The following is an 8,471-nucleotide window of genomic DNA, read 5'->3' on the forward strand; positions in this document are numbered from 1 at the left end:
CTCCCCAGAAATCTGAACTCACGATCGATATCCACACACACACACACACACACACACACACACACACACACACACACACACACACACACACACACACACACACACACACACATGCACTGCACTGTGACTGCATTACAGCTCAGACTGTTTACAGGGACCATGCTGGAAAAATGTGTTGCATTAGAGAATAATTTAATTTGCTTTGTTTTCTGTGAAGGTACAGAACACTGAAGTTAGCGAAAAACAGTGGGGGATTAAATGGTGTGCAATGTGCACTGGTAAGAAATTACAAAAAGTGTAAATGCAGAAAGCAGCGAGCAGTGGGCCCGGTATTGTTGTAGTGAGAATACAAAACCACCGAGGAGACAAAACCAATCTGACTAATCACACATGATCTCAAACAGAATTAATCAGCAGCTCCAGTCGACAATCTGTAATCATCCTCAATCTGCGCTTAATGTCGATTAATTTATGAAAAAAACTGAAAGGCGGGAAGAAAAAAAAAAAGGAGGAAGGCGGAATTGTGGCTGACTTCGAGATGTGGGCAACAAAAACAACAACATCACAAAAGTGTTTGAAACACAGAAGCAGACGAGAAGAAATCTAAATGTGTCCCCAGCAGACCCAGAGCAGCTCGTTTTTTTTTGAGATGCCGGCACTAAATTGGGGAGAGACAGTTTCGAAAAAAATGACACACACACTATACTGCATGCTGGGTAATTTTTGGACTGTCAGTGGAAGTTGAATAACAATACTTGTAAAGGTATTAGTGTGGGTAATAATCACGCTCCAACATCCTCTCTCATTTAAAGGCTGAATAAACCCGACACGTACACGCAGGCCTCTATAGCATCTGCAGCAGCCAGCATCAATAAAACACATGAAAGTGGAAAACCATCAGCTCTGTTCATGCATGTGGGAGGTGCAGTGGCGCACGCACACACACATTCTCTCACGCACACACACACACACACACACGCTGCATAGCATACTGTAGGGAGATGAAACACACTCGAACGCATATCCCACACACACACACACACACACACACACACACACACATCTACACACCGACTCCCTGCCCGTGCTGGTGCAGTGTGAGCGGAGGAGAGATCCACACTTTGTGGGACCGGTACTCACCCAAAAGTACATCATCATGGTTGGAAGTGGGACAGGTGTGAGCAGGCGGGGGGGGCAGGCGGTGCAGACGTGAGCTGGGGGGCCGAGCACTGGGACCAGTCCGGCCAGCGGGGGGGCGCGTCAGGAAGGAGTCCGAGCGTTTGGACAGAGAGCTCTGCTGATCCCTTGCTCCACTGAGGCAGCCCTCCCTCTAAACTGTTCAATGGGGCTTGACTTGAGGTTCCCCCCCCCTCACCCTCCTTCTTCTTCTTCTTTTCGCGTCTTTCTTTTACAAGCAGCGTGTTCTTCAGTTAATGTTTTAAAAGCCCCCCTTTGCTTCCTTTTTGCTTTCTTTCTTTCTTTCTCCTCTTCTTCTTCCGAGCCAACCAAAGAGGAGGGTTGGAAAAAAAAGCAGAGACGAGGGGGGGGAAAAAGGATGGAGAGAGAGCTGGGGAGGTGTTGTAACCTCTTTTTTTCTTTTGACACTCTTCCACTCTACTTGCCTCTCTCCACACACCACCACCACCACTCACTTGGAGACTCTCCCTCTGCCTCTCTTGCTCTCTCCCTCTCTCTCTCTCTCTCTCTCTCTCTCTCTCTCTCTCTCTCACCCCCCTTTTTGCCGTCTCTTATTGGTGAATGTGAAATCAGTCGGTACAGCACCGGGGCTCAACGAGAGCAGCAGCCTGCGCTTGACAGCTGCCTCCAGCGTTCCCTCCACCGGAGCTGAGTTGCTCTGCACAGAGGAGGAGTGCGCCCAACAAACCGGGATCCTGCAGACGGTACTGTAAAATTCAGCATCCCGGGGAGGGAGGGATGGAGGGAGGGAGGGGGAGCGGTGGGGGTGGGGGGGAGAGGGGGAGGCAGGAAGCTGGGACTTGTGGTGGAGAGTGCTGGGGCAGGAGGGGGGTGGGGGGGCCGCTTGTGTTGATGATGATGATGATGCTGGTGATAGTGGAGGACTAACGGGATCGCTCCTCTCTGTCTCTCACCGTGTGTTACTGATCCGCGTCGCACTCGAGAGTTGTGACAGTTTTAGTTCATTGAAGAAGACGAAGAGGATGAAGAAGAAGATGAGGAAGAAGAAGAAGAAGAAGAAGAAGAAAACAACGCTGAAAAGAAGGGAAAAAAAGGGGGGGGATTTCAGAGAAAACCATAAAGTATGCCACAGGCAATTTGGGAGGCACAGCCTATTTTCCACTTGTTTTCTACTATTAGCTGATTTGGTTCACTCTCTTCCTGTGTGTGTGTGTGTGTGTGTGTGTGTGTGTGTGTGTGTCTGTGCATTTTTTCATTTTTTTTCTCCCACACTTATAGGTTGGTGACCAGGCGTGTGTTTGGTGAGAAGCCCTTTTAGTGACAGATCAGCGGCCAGATGAAGTTGCTGTGAAACACCTCTCTGTGCCAGGCTATATTACATTACATGCTTTAGTGTGTTTTCCATCTGGCGGCTGTAAAAGGGGGAGGGGGAAAAATGGAAGGATGAGGGGAGGGAGGGTGTGTGTGTGTGTGTGTGTGTGTGTGCATGTGTGTGTGTATATGTGTGTGTGTGAGGGGGGGGGGGCTTGGCTATCTTCTAGACAGCACTGTAACAATGAGCCTGCCTCAGCAATTTTCAAAACATATCATCAATACACGACCGGGAGCTGGCGCTTTTAAATATTAACCCTGTGGCGGCCGGGGCCAAGCTGCGGAGAGCTCCAGCGGTTTTGCGGCATCCTCTAGTGCAGGATCATCCAATAAAACAAAAGACGTCCTGGGGGATGAGCTAATTTGCTGTAGGATCCTAAAGAACATTTGCCAGCTATAGAGAGAACATTGGCGTAATGAACAGAGCAGATATATTCAGGTTATGTTACCCATCAGTAATTGCCACATAAGGAGGCTGAGTTAAATTTGCAGCTGGCTTTGAGCGAGTTGATACACAAGGGGCCTCATGCGTATGGCGTAACTGTCATCTTAAATTTATCACCCATTTTATTTTTTTTCCCCACCTCCTTCAGAAAGGCACAAGTGAACAGTGAAATATGAAACGGCACGCTGGCGGTAAAAAAAAAAAAAATGTAATTAGTGATTTTGCAAATATTGCGATGTTTAAGAAGAATGGTTGATTTCTGGAGGGAAATGCACTTTGGATAAATCAAGGGAAGCAGGGCATAATTCTTCTTTCCTCTTTCCTCACATCACCAGCCTTTGCACGCACATGAACACACACACACACACGCACATGAACACACACACACACACACACACACGCACACACGCACGCACACAAACACAATCTCTTATCTGTGGCATTACCATGCACATACAAGTCCTCCATATCTTTATACATGTCCACCAGAACCCAATGGATTTACATTAGCAATCACAGAGTGGGTAACCGCCCCATTCCTACATCAATCTCTGATGGGAAATAAAAATGAAATGCACTTCTCAGGCAACTCGGATTAAGGATCGCGCTTTTATCAAATACTGAAGTCTATTTCAAGTCCCGCTCATAAATAACTGAGGGGAGAGATGGAGGAACAGAAAAAAGGGTGGAGGCAAAATAGAAAATAAGGGAGAGACCGGAGGGGAGGCAGCAGCCAGACGGGGGGTGATGTGGATGCAGAGAGAGAGAGAGAGCATCATGGTCTGAGGCTAAGGGCAGATGGGGTCAGAGGGATTAAGAAAAAAAATGGCAGAAAATCCGCATTTGAGGGCACTTAAGCATCGCATAATCCCGATGTCTTCTTTCTAGGAATCTTCTTCAATTAGAGATGAGAAATGGAATTTGGGTGGAGATGGCCCGGCTCCGGGTGCAGAGCTGTCCTCCCTCTGCTTCCTGTCTCCTCCGTGAACTGCATCTCTCTCCCATGCTCCACTCTCCTCACCCAAGGATGCGAGTGGCTTTCCCAACCATTTAGATTTCCCACCATAGTCTAGACACTCCCCAGAGACACTGCCATCCATTATAAAGATAGAGCTTTCAAAGAGACGAGGAAGTGAAAGGCCTCACACAAGTGAAGCTTGTTCGGCCCTAAAATGTCCGTCTGTCTCGGGCCCTTCGACTGACTCCAAAAACCTGTTGTCTTAATATTTCATGACCATCTCACCTCTGCTCTGTGGTGAACTGCTGCACCCGGAGCTTCTTCTGCCGAGCTACACTCAGATCTTGTCATTAGGAGAGACTCCAGAGGAGGCAACGTGCAGCGCTGCTCACTCTCCACCTCTCCAACTTTCCTGTGGTGTTACAGGGAGTCGGGCATCAAACGCTCGGCCTCAGCGCCGTCCGGCCTCCGCTGGCGGGAGAGAAGCGGCCGGTCGGCTGAAGACAGGAGGAGACGGCGGCTGTAGCCCGAGTCTCCCAAGTTACTTTTCTTTAATCACACACTTCACTTTATGGAGTAGACCCGTTTAACAACTCCACAGCTCCACTCGTTTTTATCTGTCTTCACCGGCTCCACAGGTAGGTACTGACATTTCAATGCTGAATACGGCCGGGCGTGAGAATCAGGCTGCGCAGAGTGACGGTGGAGTTTGAAATACAGCAACGGAACATCAGGAAAATAAAGTTGTGTTTTCAATTCTGTCTCTCTCTGTCTAATAGGATTACAACTTTTTAATATTGCATTTATTAGCACTCTCATTGTTCTTGTGGAGACAGGAAGTTGTATGAGGTGCTGCAGCTAAATGGCACTCAGCAAAAGATAATCACAAGCAAAGACAAATAAAAATCAAATAACTGAAGTATGATTTCTTGCTCTAAAGGTTACACCAGCCACGTTTATAGCAGCTATCATGGTAATAGCTGCAAATAGACTATGATTGCAGCAGGACTGCTTGACATACCGTATTGAAGTTATCCTTCAAAATGTTTACCCTATCAATGCTGCTGAAAAACTTTAATCTTGATGATGTTTTCCTACACTTGACATCTATTGCACATGTGTCCGTCCTGGGAGAGGGATCCCTCACATGTGGCTCTCTGAGGTTTCTACGTATTTTTACCCTGTTAACAGGTTTTTTTTGTAGTTTTTCCTGACTCTTGCTGAGGGTTTAGGCCAGAGGATGTCACACCATGTTAAAGCCCTATGAGACGAATTGTGATTTGTGAATATGGGCTATACAAATAAAATTTGATTGATTGATTGATTGATTGAAATAAGAACACCAGGATCATGTCTTATTATTATTACAGAAATGTTTCAGGCACCTCTGCCATTTTATAGTAAACAAATACACATAGAGGGTCTGATTGGGTGATAAAGCGTTTTTAGATTCCTTATACCTAAATCTGAAATCTGCTTTACAGCCAACAAGATAAAAGAAAAAAAGGAACATGAAAGCCTCACATTTCCTCCTCCAGATTTTTGTGAATTCTGGGCGTTTTTTGAGAAAGCATTCAGACGGACATGATGAGGAAACTGTGCCATGCCGTCAAGACTTCCCCACGATAAATACGCATCGAATAACAAGAAAAAAAACATGGCGCTACTTATTTTATTTAACTCCAGCTTGCATATTTAGCCTTGAAAACGGTAATGTTTTGCTTCCCGGCCCCGCAAGACATCATTAAACATCATTTGTAAGCATACATTACACTATATGCAGCAAATCGCCCATCTGCTGAATTTGGAAGCTCACTGTCTGGGAAACAATAAATCCACTGTATGGCTCCACGTAAAGAATCGCACTAAAAGAAACGCCTCTGTGTAGACATACGTGGAGTATATTAAACATGGCCGTGTGCACAGACTGTATGTAGTGTTAATAATGCAGTGTTTACATCTTGGCACTGAGCAGGCAATACTGGCCCAGGGCTGCAAACTGGCAGGGCTGTGCAGTAATTAGGGGCTGTGTGTCGGTGGGATGTGAAGGCTTGCTGCATGTCATGCTGATACCACTGCTGGGCGGACCTGGTGTGTTCGGCGGCGGGCGCACGAGTGCAACACGAGGCCACGCCTTGCTGTCACAGCAGGAAGTCTCCCGCCCCCCCCCCCCTCACTCCGGCGAGCGCCGCCGCGGCCTGTGAGCTCAGTCGTTACTCAGCGGTCCGAGATGGATGTGAACGCCATGACAGCGGTCGTTAGCTGTCTTCAGAAAACATGAGTAACACATGTGTGTGTGTGTGTGTGTGTGTGTGTGTGTGTGTGTGGTCCACGTGCTCAAACGCAGGTTCAGATCAAACCTGTATATTTGTTTACATTTCAGCATCAACGTGCAGGAGGAACACAAGGACCGGTGGGACGACAGGTGATTTTTCAGATTTTAAACCAGCTTCCTGTTCGAATTCCGGTGCTCACCCTAACCCTGATTACATCACTGTGACATCATTATGGTAATCTAGTCGCAGAGCCACATCATATATTACACAACCAAGGAGCAGGCCTGAACAGGAGGGGAAAAAAACGAATGCGTCAAATCCAACTGCCCCTTTAAGAGGAATTGAATAAGTTAATTATTTTCTAAAAACGTCCTATTATGCTAAATAAATGCTAGGCTCTGACTTATTGATTTGTGAACATTTTTTTCCACTCTCTGTTTTTGCATCCTCCTTATGAGTTACAGGTCAAATCAGTAACTCTTTGTGTCTAATTGACACCTCTTACCGCTGTCGTGTCGGACATCTTTATCAGTTGATGGATCTTTCACAGACGTGTTTATTGGATAGTGTGTGTGTGAGTGTGTGTGTGCATGCTTGGTGTTTACTTTGAATTCATTAGTGCATATATTATATAAAATATATGTATTTCACCGTACGAGCCGCAGGCGGTTACAGTTGTGCAGATATAGAAACAGTCGCGTTGCCACATGCAACACAAGCGAATTCAACAGGAATCCTAACAGCCCCTCGCATCTCCGTTTGACATTAATTGATAATCAAACAAGCCTTCACATTAGACATTTATGAGATCAGCTGAATTATCTATTTAATGTAACCCAATTATATGCAACCCTTGTGCACCAATCAACAGTAATTCCCGACTCATAAATGACAGCTACAACGACAGATTTAATCAATAATAAACATTGATGAAAACTTGCGACCCGCTTAGAAAGAGGGTAATTACCAGGAAGAAAAAGTGCTGCGCTGAATTTATTTTTTCTTTAGAAAAATTGCTCTCCGCATTCCTCGTTCACAAAACTCTCTGCTGTGCTGCAGCTTCTCTCCCAGCACCAGTGAGAGTAAGTGTAAAACAAACATTCAATTTCCCTTTGACAATAAGGGATGGACATTTGTCATTAATTCTTAACACAGACTTCAACTAATCCACTTCTTAATTAAAACCTTGTAATTTTTCTAAGCTGTTGCCATAAAACTACATTTCATTAATTATTAAATCAGCTTCTTTTCTCAGTGCAAACTACGCAGCAGTCCGGCCTCGACAGGGAAATAAAATTCCACAAACATCGTGGCTGCACCTGTGTTTCCGGGCCCGAGAAGACGCATCTTTGTTTTGCCCCACATGGGACTCCCATACCGACGGTTCAGCCTTCAGAGAGCACAGAAAACCTTTTAAAAAGTCTGATATTTAACAAGATGCTTAGATAGAGGAGTTCCCTCGTCTAACATCCGCAGCAGACGACTGTCACATCCTGTGAGCTGAGTATAACTTCAACCAACACATGTCAGCAGAGCAGGCATCAAACGCAGCCCATTAGAGACTTTGGGGAATTCTGCACCTGAAGCCTGTTTGGATTCAACAGAACCGCATGAAACTCTCCCGACAAAATGGAGGTAAGTGTGCACAGAGGGGCCTGCTGCTCTTACCAGTCTTGTAAAGAGGGGCACTCCCAAATGCCAGAGGTGATCGTTCAGCAGGCCGCCGTATACCACGTTCCCGAAGACAGCAATGCTTCCTGACTTACACAACGTGTTTCCTGCAGGGACACAAAGAAACACAGGCAGGCGTCATTGAAACGGACAGGAAGCAGCAAGGGGCAAGTGCATGCACTCCAGCAGCGAGACACATAGCGCGCTCTGAGGGGAAAAAAGGCAAATTCAATCAAAGGAAATCATTGCACAGGAAGAGAAATAATAGAGAATGCAGCATCGATTGTTATAAATATTGATTTCGGGGGTTTATTGACCTTACATGTAATGACGAATACAGATAGGTAGCTTGTCTAGAATCAATAAAGTTGCACAACTGAGTCAGGATGCTCTAACAACGCCGTGCAAATGACCAAACTGATGATGAGAGCAATTTAGCACAAAAAAGATAAGAATCTTCAGCTTCTTGATATGAGAAAATGATATAAATCTGTAAATGCTTCATCAAGTAAATGAGAATGTGGGATTACTCAAAACCTCAATCACTGCTCTTTTCTTTGTTTTGCACAAATCTGATGACGGTAATGCGTTG

The 8,471-nt window shown here is 45.9% G+C and overlaps 1 protein-coding gene across 1 annotated transcript in view; it reads right to left on the minus strand.

Annotated features, from left to right (window-relative positions):
• LOC133023063 (RNA binding protein fox-1 homolog 3-like) overlaps positions 1-7,960 on the minus strand; it is a 116,094-nt gene extending 108,134 nt beyond the window's left edge. The window contains exon 1 of the mRNA XM_061089995.1: positions 7,877-7,960. The gene's annotated coding sequence lies outside the window, so the exon portion shown is untranslated. The remainder of the gene's footprint in view (positions 1-7,876) is intronic.
• Between the last annotated feature and the right edge of the window lie 511 nt (positions 7,961-8,471).

The sequence above is a fragment of the Limanda limanda genome, chromosome 17 (genome assembly GCF_963576545.1).
Source record: "Limanda limanda chromosome 17, fLimLim1.1, whole genome shotgun sequence".
NCBI classification, from domain to species: Eukaryota; Metazoa; Chordata; class Actinopteri; order Pleuronectiformes; family Pleuronectidae; genus Limanda; species Limanda limanda.